Raw genomic sequence first — 15,221 nt, 5'->3', positions numbered from 1 at the left:
CTTAGTTGCTCCGCAACATGTGGGATCTTTCCCAGACAGGGCCGAACCCTGTGTTCCTGCACTGGCAGGTGGATTCTTAACCACTGAGCCACCAGGGAAGCCCCACATCCTTATTTTTAAGTAACAAACTTTTACCAATATTTCTTGATTTATTAATTTTAGACAGTATATATTGATTTTTTAATTGAAGTATAGTTGATTTACAATGTGTTAATTTCTGCTGTACAGCAAAGTGATTCAGTTATATATATTCTGTTTTTATTCTTTTCCATTATGGTTTATTACAAGATAAACATAGTGCCTTGTGCTATACAGGAGGTCCTTGTTTATCTATTTATATATAGTAGTTTGTATCCATTAATCCCAAACTCCTACGTTATCCCTCCCCCACCCCCTTTCCCCTTTTGTAACTATAAGTTTGTTTTCTATCAAACACTTGATTTTAAATGTGTTACAGGACATGATCCATTTTCTCATAAATTATTTTAAAGTATTTATATAGAAATCTCAAGTTTTTAACAACATACACAGTTGTTTCTTTATGTATTTTTTGGCATGTTATAGTTAACTGTGTCATTATTGTGCACATAATGTTGTGTGTAATAATGTGCACTGCAATTGCTTTTGACAGATGATTTCCTTTATGTCGTGTGGAGGAAAATTCACTTAAATGAGTCCTCACAGTTGACTACAGAGTGAGACCCAATGTTCAATGAGGGTCATCAACAATGCTGCAAAAGTCTGTTGTGAAAAAGTGCGTTTCTGAGTGATAAACACCAAAAGAATGCTCTACAGCAGAGAAAATGAAAAGGCTGGTGGTTGTGTAAAAAATTTTCAGATAGTAAAATGGACAATGTTAAGAGACATTTGAGCAAATATTAAGAGATATTAAGAGCAAATTTGGTAAGGAGTTTCCTTTCAACTGTCATTTCAACATGTAAGCAATATGAAAAAATAATTACTGAGACATCTTTCATCCTTTTTGGTACTGTATTTGAAATCCAATGTATATTTTACACTTACAGCACATCTCAATTCATACTAGCCCGATTTTAAAGTGCTTTAGCCACGTGTGGCTAGTGGCTGTCATATGTAACAACACAGGAATAAATTATGAAGACAGTTCAGGATACTTAGAGAACAGTCTTTCAACACACATTCATCAGTCACGGTACCTTCTCAGGTATCTCTGGAATCACATGTTTCCTGTGTGATTGAGCTGATCTGGAGCACAATGCTGAGATGCTAGAGTCTAAGCTCATACCCAGGGGACAAAATCCTATCGATGGAACATTCTTGCACTTGTTGGTCTGAGATTATTTACCCTTTTCATTAAGGAACACTGACTAAAAATCAGTTAAGGATCACATACAGAAAACATTTGTTTGAGATTTTCAAAGGAGAAAAATTAGAAAATACTTTAACCATTTTAAAAATTATTTATGGGTAAGAACCCAGAATTTCATTAATTCAATGTAGAAAATCATATTGTTCATATATAATGAATGTCTGCAGCTTGCCTAGAAGGAGGAGAATAAGAAGTGAGTCCAAGCACCTCATTCCTTTTTTGTTTTGCAGCATCAGTGCAGGGAAGGAGAGGAGAAAAGAGGGAGCATTTTGTGGGTAAGGTTCTGCCTATTCAATCTGGAGCTCTCAAGGGTTAACCTTAATCTCTCCTTTCTGTGAGACCCAGGTCTATATCCATAGTGTCTAAGGATGTCAGCTGCTAGAGCTCATCACTCTTAGAAAACCAAGCTCTCAGCAGGGAGAGTCATAGGAAGGAGTCAGGACCAAGAGCACTTCTCCAGTTCCCTGCTAGGTCCATCCCTGGGAATGGAAGAATGGGGGAGGGGGCCTGTAGGTCTTGACCACTAGGTGGCAGTGTGAGACACGGTGGAATGGATATCTGGAGGCAGACCTTTTGGGTCCTGTTTTGGGACAAATTGTTTAATTTTCCTAAGGCTCAGATTCCTCCTTGAGATACACTTGACCTTCATCCCTCACAGCGTGGTTATGAGGATCAGATGGGATAAAGTATAAAATGCTATTCCATCCTTGAGCCTGTCTATTGTTGTCACTGACTGTTTGACCTTGTGTACTAATGCTTGGGGCTCTTGGAGTCTAGTCTCCCAAGAGCCTCCCCCAGAGGACAGTTTTGCTCAGCTTCCTATAAGACCCTTTGCTCCTACCTTCACCGCATGTGACCAAGTCTCCTTTCCCAGCTTGGAGAGTTTGCCAGAAAGGAGCACACGTGACATGGGACCTGCTTGCTCTTTGGAAAAATGGGTATTGATGAAGCTCTTCTCCTTCTTTCCTTCCCCCTCTTCCTAGCACGGCCTCTGTGACTGCAGGGTCCTTGCGCAACCGAGGTTGACATGAGAGGGTCAACCTCGGGGAGGGAATGTGAAAGGGGAGGGAATAGGGGAGGGAATGTGAAAGAAATCCCTCATTGAGGAATAAAAGAAGCGACTTGAAGTCAGTGACATAGGGAACGTGACTCCTGCCAGGCTTGCTGGGCCCTCCTATCCTCATTCTGCTCTCAGCTGCAGCTTGTACATCCTGTCTTTTGCAGCCATCTGGACAAGCTTCTTGATGAGGACAATTTGTAGCAAGATCCCTGCTGAGAGGATCATGATAGAGTGACTGTAGGAGCTGATCTTCTGATGTCTGGGGAGGTTGGGAAGCTGCTGCTTCCTCTGTGTCCCTTTGGGTGTGTCCCATAGGTTCTTTGCCTGAGCCACCCACTCTCTGTCCTCCTCACTCTCTCCAGCCCCTCTAGAAAAGGAATTAAGAGCCCCTCTGAGTGACCTCTCTGACACTGTCCTATTTATCCCTCTGTTAGCCTGAGAACCTACAGAGACCCATCTTCCCACGCTGTACTCATCTTAGTTCATTGTCTCCCTTCCTTTAATTGTACCCCAACACCCCAGTGGGCCCCAGGCCTACATCACTCTTTTCATTCACATCACTGGCCTTCTTTCTGCCATGAGAGGTCACTCTGCCATTTGCCCCCATATTTTCACTGACTTATTTTTCTCATCCACTGATAGTTTTATCTCCTCCATCTGTCGAGCTTTGCCACTGGGTGCCCTCCTTGCCTTTTTATTCACTTAACCTTCTTAGAGGTGTAGTCACACCTCTAACTTTCTTTTTTTAAAAATAAATTTATTTATTTATTTTTATTTTTTATTTTTTTGCGGTACGCGGGCTTCTCACTGCCGTGGCTTCTCCCGTTGCGGAGCACAGGCTCCAGACGCGCAGGCCCAGTGGCCATGGCACACGCGCCCAGCCGCTCCGCGGCATGTGGGATCCTCCCTGACTGGGGCACGAACCCGTGTCCCCTGCATCGGCAGGTGGACTCTCAACCACTGCGCCACCAGGGAAGCCCAAATTTATTTATTTTGTTTATTTTTATTTTTGGCTGTGTTGGATCTTTGTTGCTGTGCGCGGGCTTTCTCTAGTCGAGGCGAGTGGAGGCTACTCTTTGTTGTGGTGCACGGGCTTCTCATCGCGGTGGCTTCTCTTGCTGCAGAACACGGGCTCTAGGCACGCGGGCTCAGTAGTTGTGGCTCGCAGGCTCTAGAGCACAGGCTCAGTAGTTGTGACGCATGGGCTTAGTTGCTCCGCGGCACATGGGATCTTCCCGGACCAGGGCTCGAACCCGTGTCCCCTGCATGGGCAGGCGGATTCTTAACCACTGTGCCACCAGGGAAGCCCGGACCCCGTCTCTAACTTTTATCTTTGTTCCAGGATCTCTGCTGCTAGACCCTACCTCCCCCCAAACTCTCAAGACTGAGCCTCTCTTTATAACCAGTCTTTTTTATTACTCTCACCACCTTTTGGCCACCGCCCTTTTTGCCACTGATTCCCACTTTCTTATTGGGTTGTCCTCCATCTCTAACACTTGCCTTTTCCCCTCTTCCTTCAGAGCACACTCAGATCCTATTCTCTAGCTAGACTTTGTGTCTGGACTACTTCATCTCACTTAACTCCACCTTTTCTCAGGATATCAACCTCTTATGCATGGATCTCTCTTATTCATTTTAAAAAATATTGTTTCTAAAAATTGAGATATAATTCCCATACCATAGAATTCACCCCTATGAAGTGAACGATTCATAGTTTTTAGGATGTTCTCAAGGTTGTGCAATCATCACCACTATCTAATTCCAAAATACTTTCATCATTTCACCAAGAGGTATGCCCATTAACACACTCCTCATTCCTCCCTTCTCCCAGCCCCTGGCAATCACTAATCTATTTTCTGTCTCTATAGATGTGCCTGTTCTGGATATCTCATATAAATGGAATATATAATATAATTGAAATTTTGTGTCTAGCTTCTTTCACATAACATAGGATTTTGAAAGTTTATCCTTGTTGTAGCATGTACTAGTACTTCATTCCTTTTTATGGCTGAATAATATTCCATTGTATCGATATACCACATTTTGTTTTTCCATTTGTCAGTTGGTGGACATATGAGTTATTTCCATCTTTTGGTTATTATGAATAATGCTATTATAAACATTTGTGTGTAAGTTTTTGTGGAAATATATGTTTTCATTTCTCTTGGGTATGTACCTTGGAGTGAGATTGTTGGGTCATATGATAATTCTATGTTTAACTTTTTGAGGAACCATAAAATTATTTTCTAGGTGACTGCACCATTTTACATTTCTCAGCAATGTACAAGGGTTCCCTCATGACCAATGGCATTGACATCTTCTCATGTGTTTGTTGGGCATTTAAGTATCTTGTAGTCTGGCAAAATTTCTATTCATGTCTTTTGCCTGTCTTAAAATTGGGTAGATTGTCTTTTTGTTGTTGAGTTATAAGAGTATTTTATGTATTCTGGATACTAAACCCTTATAAATGTATGATTTGCAAATACTTTATCCCATTCTATGGCTTATCTTTTCACTCTCTTGATAGTGTCCTTTGACACACAAAAGTTTTTAATTTTGATGAAATCCAATTTTTCTGTTTTTCCTTTTGTTGCTCACATATTTGGTGTCATATCTAAGAATCTGTTGCCAAATCCAAGATCATGAAGATCTACTTCTGTGTTTTCTTCTAAGAGTTTTATGGTTTTAGCTCTTATATTTAAGTCTTTGATCCATTTTGATGTTATTGTTGTTTCTTTTAAATCATTAATTAATTTTATTGAGATATAATTGACACATAACATTGTATTAGTTTTAGATGTAGACTTCATTGTTTTTTATTGTGATAAAATACACATAATATTTCTCATTCGTAAGCGTACAATTCAGATTCAGGCATTAGATACACTCACAATGTTGTGTAATAATCACCACTATCTGCTCCTAAAACTTTTTCATCATCGCCAACATAAACTCTGTACCCATTAAATAATAACTCCCTCTCCTTCCCCCTCCCACAACCCCAGCTTCTGGTAACCTCTATTTTACTTTCTGTCCCTATGAATTTTCCTACTCCAGGTACTTTATATAAGTGGATTCATACAAAATTTGTCCTTCTGTGTCTAGTTAATTTCACATGTTTTTAAGATTCACCCATATTGTAGCATATATAAAAAATTTCATTTCTTTTTTTTTGGCTGACTTATATTCCATTGTATATATGTACTATATTTTGTTTATTCATTCATCTGTTGATGAACACGTGGGTTGTTTTCAGTTTTGGGCTATTGTGACTAATGCCGCTATGAACATCGGTGTACAAATATATGTTCAAATTCCAGCTTTCAATTTTTTTGGATGTATACCTAGGAGTAGAATTGCTGGGTTATATGAAAGTTCTATGTTTAACTTTTTAAGGAGCCACCAAATTGTTTTCCTTAGTGGCTGCACTATTTTTACATTCCCACCAGCAATGCACAAGTGTTCCTATTTCTCTATATCCTTGTGAACACTTATTTTCTGTTATTTAAAACTTATTATCCTACTTGGTGGAAGTGGAATGTCATTGTGGTTTTGATTTGCATTTCCCTCATGACTAATGAAGTTGAGCATCTTTTCATGTGCTTATTGGCTATTTGTATATCTTCTTTGGAGAAATGTCAAGTCCTTTTATCTTTGATTTGGATTGTTTGCTTTTTTGTTGTTGAGTTGTTTATATGTTCTGGATATTAATATCTTATAAGATATATAACTTGCAAATATTTTCTCCCATTCTGTAGGTTGTCTTTTCACTTTCTTGGTAGTGTCCTTTGATGCATAGAAGTGTTGAACTTTATGAAGTCTAATTTATCTATATTTTTCTCTTGTTGCCTGTGCTTCTGGTGCCGTACCCAGGAAACTGTTCCAAAATGCATTGTCATAAAGTTTTTTCCCAGTGTTTTCTCCCCAGAGTGCTATAGTTCTAGTTCTTAAGTTTAGGTCTTTGATGCATTTTGAGTTAATTTTTTTTTTAACATCTTTATTGGGGTATAATTGCTTTACAATGGTGTGTTAGTTTCTGCTTTATAACAAAGTGCATCAGTTATACATATACATATGTTCCCATATCTCTTCCCTCTTGCGTCTCCCTCCCTCCCACCCTCCCCATCCCACCCCTCCAGGCGGTCACAAAGCACTGAGCCGATATCCCTGTGCCATGCAGCTGCTTCCCACTAGCTATCTACCTTACGCTTGTTAGTGTATATATATCCATGCCTCTCTCTCGCCCTGTCACAGCTCACCCTTCCCCCTCCCCATATCCTCAAGTCCGTTCTCCAGTAGGTCTGTGTCTTTATTCCTGTCTTACCCCTAGGTTCTTCATGACATTTTTTTTTCTTAAATTCCATATATATGTGTTAGCATATGGTATTTGTCTTTCTCTTTCTGACTTACTTCACTCTGTATGACAGACTCTAGGTCTATCCACCTCATTACAAATAGCTCAATTTCGTTTCTTTTTATGGCTGAGTAATATTCCATTGTATATATGTGCCACATCTTCTTTATCCATTCATCCGATGATGGGCACTTAGGTTGTTTCCATCTCCGGGCTATTGTAAATAGAGCTGCAATGAACATTTTGGTACATGACTCTTATATATGGTATAATATAAATATTCAGTTTTCTCAGCATCATTTGTTGAAAAGATTGTCCTTTCCCCATTGAATGGTATTGGAACTCTTTTCAAAAATCAATTGACCGTATATGTGAGGGTTTATTTCTGGGCTCCTTTTTGATTCCATTGGTCTGTATGTCTATCCTTATGCTAGTACTATACTGTTTTGATTAATGTAGTTTTTAAAAAATAATTAATTAATTAATGGCTGCGTTGGGTCTTTGTTGTGGTGTGCGGGCCTCTCATTGCGGTGCCTTCTCTTGTTCTGGAGCATGGGCTCTAGGCACATGGGCTTCAGTAGTTGTGGCACATGGGCTCAGTAGTTGTGGCTCGCAGGCTCTAGAGCGCAGGCTCAGTAGTTGTGGCATACGGGCTTAGTTGCTCCACGGCATGTGGGATCTTCCTGGACCAGGGATCAAACCTGTGTCCCCTGCATTGGCAGGCGGATTCTTAACCACTGTACCACCAGGGAAGTCCCAATTAATGTAGTTTTTAGTAAGTTTTGAAGTAAAGAATTATGAGTCCTCCAACTTTATTCTTCTTTTTCAAGATTATTTTGGCTATTTGAGACTCCTTGCAATTCCATATGATTTTGATGGTGGCTTTTCCATTTCTACAAAAAAGATAGTTGGAATTTTAATAGGGATTACGTTGAATCTGTAGATCATGTTGGATAATATTGACATCTTAACAATGTTAAGTCTTCCTGTCCATGGGTACAGGATGTCTTTCCATTTATATAGTTCTTTAATTTCTTTCAGCCATATTTTGTAGTTTTCAGGATATAAATCCTTAACCTCCTAGGTTGGATTAATTCCTAAGTATTTGGTACTTTTATATGTTATTATAAATGGAATTGCCTTCATAATTTCCTTTTTGGATGGTTTATTTGTGGTGCATAGAGAAACACAACTGATTTTTGTGTGTTAATCTTGTACCCTGCAACTTTGTTGAATTTATTTATTAGCGCTACTAGCTTTCTTGTGGATTCTTTGGGATTTTCTATATATAAGATCATGTCATCTGTGAATAGAAATAGTTTCACCTTTTCCTTTCCAATTTGGATGACTTCTATTTCTTTTTCTTATCAAGGAGAACTTCCAGTACACTGCTGAACAGCAGTAGTGAAAGTGAGCATCTTTGCCTTGTTTCTGATCTTAGGGGGAATACTTTCAGTCTTTCACCAGGGAATATGATGCTAGCTGTGGATTTTTTTTTTTTTTTTTTTTTTTTGCTGTACGCGGGCCTCTCACTGTTGTGGCCTCTCCCGTTGCGGAGCACAGGCTCCGGACGCGCAGGCTCAGCGGCCATGGCTCACGGGCCTAGCCTCTCCGCGGCATGCGGGATCTTCCCGGACCGGGGCACGAACCCGCGTCCCCTGCATCGGCAGGCGGACTCCCAACCACTGCGCCACCAGGGAAGCCCTAGCTGTGGATTTTTAAAAAAAATATTCATTGTCATGTTGAGGAATTTTCCCTCTATTTCCTATTTCTGAGTTTTTGGCATGAAAAGTTTGGATTTTGTCAAATGTTTTTTCTGTGTCAGCTGAGATGATCATGTGTTTTTTTTCTCCTTTTTTCTATCAATATGATGTATTACATTGATTGATTTTCTTATGTTGAACCACCCTTGTATTCCTGGAATAAATCCCACTTAGCTATGGTAAATAATTCTTGTAATATGCTATTGAGTTCAGTTTGCTAATATTTTGTTAAAGATTTTTGCGTCTATTTTTTGTGTCTGTGAGGAATGTTGGGCTGTAATTTTCTTTTCTAATCTAATTTTATTATTTAAATTTATTTTCTAATTTTAGAAATTAAAATGTATTGTTTTCTAATTTTTCATTATCTGGCTGTGGTATCAGAGTATTGCTGACTTCATAGAATGAGTTAGAAAGTGTTGCCTCTTCGATTTTTGGAAAGAGTTTGAGAAGGATTGGTATTAATTCTTTAAATGTTTGGTAGAATTCACTAGTGAAGCCATCATTCTAGAATTTGTCTTTGTTGGAAGGCTTTTGATTACTGATTCAATCTCTTTGCTTGTCATTTGTCTGTTGAGATTTCTATTTCCTTTGAAGTCAGTTGGTAATTTCTATGTGTATTAATCAGGGTTCACCAGAAAAACAGAGCCAATAGGAGATCATATATATATATATATATATATATATATATATATATATATATATATATATAACCTAGGATCTCCTAATAATATGTATAATTATATACATATATATATATATAATCTAGGATCTCACATTGGTTATTTATGTGTGTGTGTTTGATTTTCACATATACACGAATTTCCCCATTTCCCTTCTCTTATTGATTTCTTTCATTCCATTGTGATCATAGAACATACTTTGTATGATTTCAGTCCTTTTAAGTTTATTGATATTTGTTTTAACGATTAATATATGCTCTCACTTGGAGAATGTTTTATGTGTACTTGAAAAGAATGTATATTTTGCTATTATTGGATGGAGTGCTCTATAGATGTCTGTTAGGTCTAGTTGATTTATAATGTTGTTCAAGTCTTCTATTTCCTTGTTAATCTTTGGCCTAGTTCTATACATTATTGAAAGTGGCATATTGAAATCTCTCATTATTATTGTTGAATTGTTTATTTCTCCCTTCAATTGTGTCAGTTTTTGCCTCATGTATTTGGGGTTCTGTTTTTAAATGCATGTATGTTTATAATTGTTATATCTTCTTAATGAATTGACTCTTTTATAATTATAAAATGTAATCTCTTTTTTTTTGCCCCTTGTAACAGTTTTTCTTTTAAAGTTTGATTTGTCTGATATTAGTACAGACACTTTAGAGCTTTCGTTTTCTTATTGTTTGCATGGTATATCTTTTCCCATCCTTTTACTCTCTCTTTTTTTTTAAAGGATGACCATATTTAAAAAAAATTATTTATAATTTTTATTTATTTATTTATTTATGGCTATGCCAGGTCTTCGTTGTGGCATGTGGGATCTTCATTATGGCATGCAGGATCTTTAGTTGCAGCATCCAGACTTCTTAGTTGTGGCATGCAGATGCTTAGTCGCAACATGCAGACTTGTTAGTTGTGGCATGAGGACTTCTTAGTTGTGGCATGTGGGCTTCTTAGTTGCAGCATGCAGACTCTTAATTGCAGCATGCGAACTCTTAGTTGTGGCATGCATGCAGGATCTAGTTCCCTGACCAGGGATTGAACCCGGGCCCCCTGCATTGGAAGCCTGAAGTCTCACCCACTGGACCACCAGGGAAGTCCATACATCCTTTTACTCTTAATTATCTGTGCCTTTGAATCCAAAGTGTGTCTCTTGTAGATAGCATATAATTGGATTGTATATTTCTTAAAATCCATTTTTCCAATATCAGTCTTTTAATTGGAAAGTTTTAATCCACTTATATTTAGTGTAGTATATGGTAGGGGTTATATCTACCATTTTGCTTTTGGTTTTTTATATTTCTTATGTCATTTTTGTTTGTTTGTTTCTCAGTTGCTCCTTTACTGCCTTCTTTTTTGTTAAATAGATATTTTCTGGTATGCTATTTTTTTTTTTTTTTTTTTTTTTTTTTTGCGGTACGCAGGTCTCTCACTGTTGTGGCCTCTCCCATTGTGGAGCACAGGCTCCGGACACGCAGGCTCAGTGGCCATGGCTCACGGGCCCAGCCACTCTGCGGCATGTGGGATCTTCCCAGACCGGGGCATGAACCCACGTCCCCTGCATCGGCAGGCAGACTCTTAACCACTGCGCCACCAGGGAAGCCCTGGTATGCTATTTTAATTACATTGTCATTTCTTTTACTATATTTTTGAGTTATTTTCTTAGTGATTGCCTTGGGGATTATAATTATCATAATTTATTGTCTTGGGGATTATAATTATCATAATTTATCTTGCTAATTTAGCCTGATAAATCTTATCTGTATCTTATTTTATCTTAATAAATCTTAATTTATGACAATTTAGTTTGGACTAATACCAATTCAATTTCTATAGTATATAAAAATTTTGCTCCTATACAGCTCCATTTTCCTCCCCCTCCTTTGTACTTTTATGGGTGTACAAATTATATCTTTATACATTGTATGTCCAGCAACACAGATTTATTGCTTTATGAAGGTATTATTTAAATCAGATGGGAGAAGAAAAGAGTTACAAACAAATATACATTTATACTCTCTTTTATATTTTCCTCTGTAGGTACCTTTGCCAGTGCTATTTATTTTTTTCATGTGGATTTGAGTTACTGGTCTAATTTCCTTTTTTTTTTTTTCCAGCCTGAAGGACTCCACTAGTATTTTTTGTAGAGCAGAATTGCTAGCAATGGGTTTTCAGTTTTTGTTTATCTGGTCTTAATTCTTCCTCCATATTTGTGGATAGTTTCGGTGATTATAGAATTTTTCTTTCAGACCTTTGAGTATGCCATCCAATGCCTTCTGGCCTTCATAGCCTCTGATGAGAAATAAGCTGCTAATCTTATTGAGGATCCCTTGTGCGTGATGAGTTACTTTTCTCTTGCCTCTTTCAGGATTGTCTCTGTCTTGTCTTCTGATAGCTTGATTATGATGTGTCTAATTGTGGATCTCTTTGTGTTTATCATACCTAGAACTTGTTAAGCTTCTTGGATGTGTAGACTAGTCTTTCATTCAACTTGGAAAGTTTTGGCCATTATTTTTCTGGGTATTATTTATGCCCCTTTCTTTCTCTCCTCTCTTTCTGACACTCCCATTATTTGTATGTTGTATACTTGGTGTTGTCCCACAGGTCTTCTAGGCTCTGTTAATTTTTCTTCATTACTTTTTCTTTCTGTTCCTCACATTAGATAATCTCAATTGACTTATCTTCAAAATCACTGATTTTTCTTTTACCTGTTCAGATCTGTCTTTGAGCTCCTATTGAAAGTTTCATTTCAGTTATTGTACTTTTCAACTTCAGAGTTCCTATTTGGTTATGTTTAAAAAGTAATTCCTATCTCCTATTTATAATCTCTATTTGGTGAGCCATTGTTTTCATACTTTCCAGTTTTTTCTAAAACATAGTTTTCTTTACTTCTTTGAACATATTTTGAATGGCTGATTTAAAGTCTTTGTCTAGTAAGTCCAGTATCTGGATTTCCTCAAGGTCAATTTTAATTTATTTTTATTATTTATTTATTTATTTATTGGCTTCACCATGCACGTTGTGGGATTTTTAGTTCCCTGACCAGGGATCGAACCCAGGCCCTCATCACTGAGAGCACAGAGTCCTAACCCCTGGATCGCCAGGGAATTCCCAGGGTCACTTTCTATTGACTGTTGTTTTTTCTCCTGCATATATGTATGGGCCATATTTTTTTGTTTCTTTGCATGTTTTGTAGTTTTTATTGAAAATTGGACATTTTAAATGATATAACATGGCAACTCTAGAAGTCATATTCTCTCCAGAGTTTGTTGTTATAGCTGTTTTGTTGTTTGCATATTGACTTTCCTGAACTAATTCTGTAAGGTCTATATTCTTTGTTGTGTGTAGACACTAAGTCTCTGCTTGATTAGCTTAGTGGTCAGTTAACTATTGAATAGAGGTTTTGTTAAATCATTAGAACCAATGAGTTGCCCAGTCTTTGCTGAGAGGATATCTGGGACTATTTTAGAGTCATTTGCTGACAAGCAGGACACGCAAGCTCCCAACCACTGTGGAACACTGATGACAAACCAAATCAACTGCACAGTCTTCAGCAGCTCCCACATCCTCAAACCTGGGAGGACCATTTGAAGCATAAATGGAGCCAGCTTTTCTAGGGTCTCCCCTCTCTGCTCAATGAGTCCCTTGTAGCTGCTGTCCTGATTTCTGGTGGTTGCTCCCCACTGGAGTCTCCCTTTGAGTCTCCCTTTGAGTCTCCCTTTGAATTTCTAATGCCTGTTCCTTCATCCCCTCTAATTTAAATACAGGCTAAATATTCCCCACTGCTTCCCCAGCCCTGAACCCTGTTTCATGCCCAGCCCCTACCTAAGGCCCACCTTCAGTCCTTGCTCCCATTCTTACTACTTTCTTCTCCACCCAAGATTAGGGCCTTTGGAGTAACCTTTCCTAGGACCCAGTGTGAGGTACAGTCTCTCACTCCAAATGAAATAATACCTGTTATAGAAGCAGACTGAAAATTTGTAGATTTTAACTTCTTTTAGTATAGCCTGGGCTCCCAGCCCTATGTTCCAGTTTCCATTTTTCTTAGAGAATTTCCTATAAATAATATTTGGAACCAACTAAAACACCACCTTTGAAAGAGTTCCATGAACACTAGTGGGTCCTGGCCTGCAGGATCCAAGAGTTTCTGGCACTGATGTGGCCTCAGGGCAAGTAACAGACAAATCTCAGAGAAGGAATGATCATAGACTTTCACAGCCCTCTGTGTTTATGGGCCAAGTCAGCGATGATCTAAGAATGATTGGATTGGGCACCTAGGAATTTTCTATGTGAGGGACCCAGCAAAGTTCCAGTTAGAGAATGACCTAGGGAAGAACCTGAGGCATAGCCTGAGAAAAGGCCCCAAATTTAACCTGTCAAGAAATTCAGAAAGCAACCTAGTGAAGGTTTTGAGGGACCATTCTTCAAAGGAGATAAAAAGTGACTTGAGTCACTCAGGGAATGGACCAGGAAATGACCTATCAATGTGTTTAAAAGAGAACCTAGACTAGAAGCAACTGGAAAATGTCCTGAAGGTTTACTTGGGCAAGAAGCTGGGGCAGACCTGTTAGAATGTGATCCCTATAGATATGTATTGTTCATGGCTTGCTGCCAAGTATACTCTAGAGTCCCCCTCCTGGAAAGTCCTATAGCCACTTGGAAACTGGATATTTGGTTTACTCAGTGAGTCAAGAACACTGCCTGAATACCTCTTGGAAGCTTTCCTTCCTTGATCTAGGCATTAGACAAGCATTAGTAAGCCCAGATTATATGGTTTGGGGTATGGTAGAGGTAGAGCTTACCTCTCAAGCTCCTTGAATCCATAAAACTATTTAGTTTTATAGAGACTCAATCATGGTCCATTCCTCAGTCCACCCTTCTCTCTCAGCCACCCAACTGTGCAGTTGATTTGGTTTGTTTGAGGGATGGCTAAGCCGAGGTTGCTTAGCTGTTTGAAAGAAACCCCGAGGCAGGATGAGGGACAGACCGATCATAGTTATTATATAAATGAACAAATGATTGTCATAGTACTGTCACACAAAATTACCCCCTGACATACACACAACTACTATAAAAGGATTCAGGGGCTTGTTCAAAGTGAGATAACCCAATAAAGACCCCATTCCCCAGGACCTGGCTGAACCAGACTTTCCCCCAGTTTCTTTACTATCTTGATTTTTATACAGGGGTGTGTGTGTGTGTGTGTTTAAGGTTACATAGGTATTAAAGGACCACAAATCCCGCATGTAATCTCCAAGAATGATAAGGCTCAGATTGTAGGCAGAGCTGCAAGGCCAACTTCAGGGCTTTCTCATTGAAGTGCCCCTGGCCTCTAAGGTCTCATAGTCTATCCCCAGAAAGTACTCAGTGGGGACATGATAATTTCCCAGATCCCAGATCCTCCGCATCCACAGGGAGGTCAGAGGGAGCAGTTTGGCCCAGCATGCCTAGATCCCAAAGCTTCAGGCCTCAGGAAAGAGCTAGGGTAAGAATTTAGCCCTGGGTGAAGAGAGGGACAACCCTAGGAGACCTGGAATAGGAAAACATTGAGTAGAGGATGAAGGATTAGGGATCTCCCTGCCCAGGCTGGGGGATTAGCAGACATCCTTTTGAACAGAAACCCCTTGGTTTCTGCACTGGAAGGAACAGGCTCCACCCAAAAATACTCTGAATAAAAGAATGAGCTTTTTTCATTGGTGTTGTCCCAGGATAAAAAACAAGGGCAGGAAGATCCCTGTTAAAAGCCTAGACCTTGTCAGCCTCTATGTGGAGCCCAGGTACAGGTGAAGGCAGAGTTGTCTTCATAGCACTGGGGACACTGAAGTTCAGTAGGGCATGGCTGTCATGGGCCTGATCCTGGAAAAGAATCTGGGAGGAAAGTCAGCACCAGGAGAAAGTCCAGGCCCAGGCAGAGCCTGCAGATGAGCATTCCTGCGACTTCAGGGCTCCTCCCTACCCAGATCCAAGGAAAGTGACAAGGGCATCATGCAGTCAACACACAGGCCCTGAGGACCAGTGT

This window comes from Tursiops truncatus, chromosome 6, assembly GCF_011762595.2.
Source record: "Tursiops truncatus isolate mTurTru1 chromosome 6, mTurTru1.mat.Y, whole genome shotgun sequence".
Lineage (NCBI taxonomy): Eukaryota > Metazoa > Chordata > Mammalia > Artiodactyla > Delphinidae > Tursiops > Tursiops truncatus.
This window is presented reverse-complemented; position numbering follows the sequence as displayed.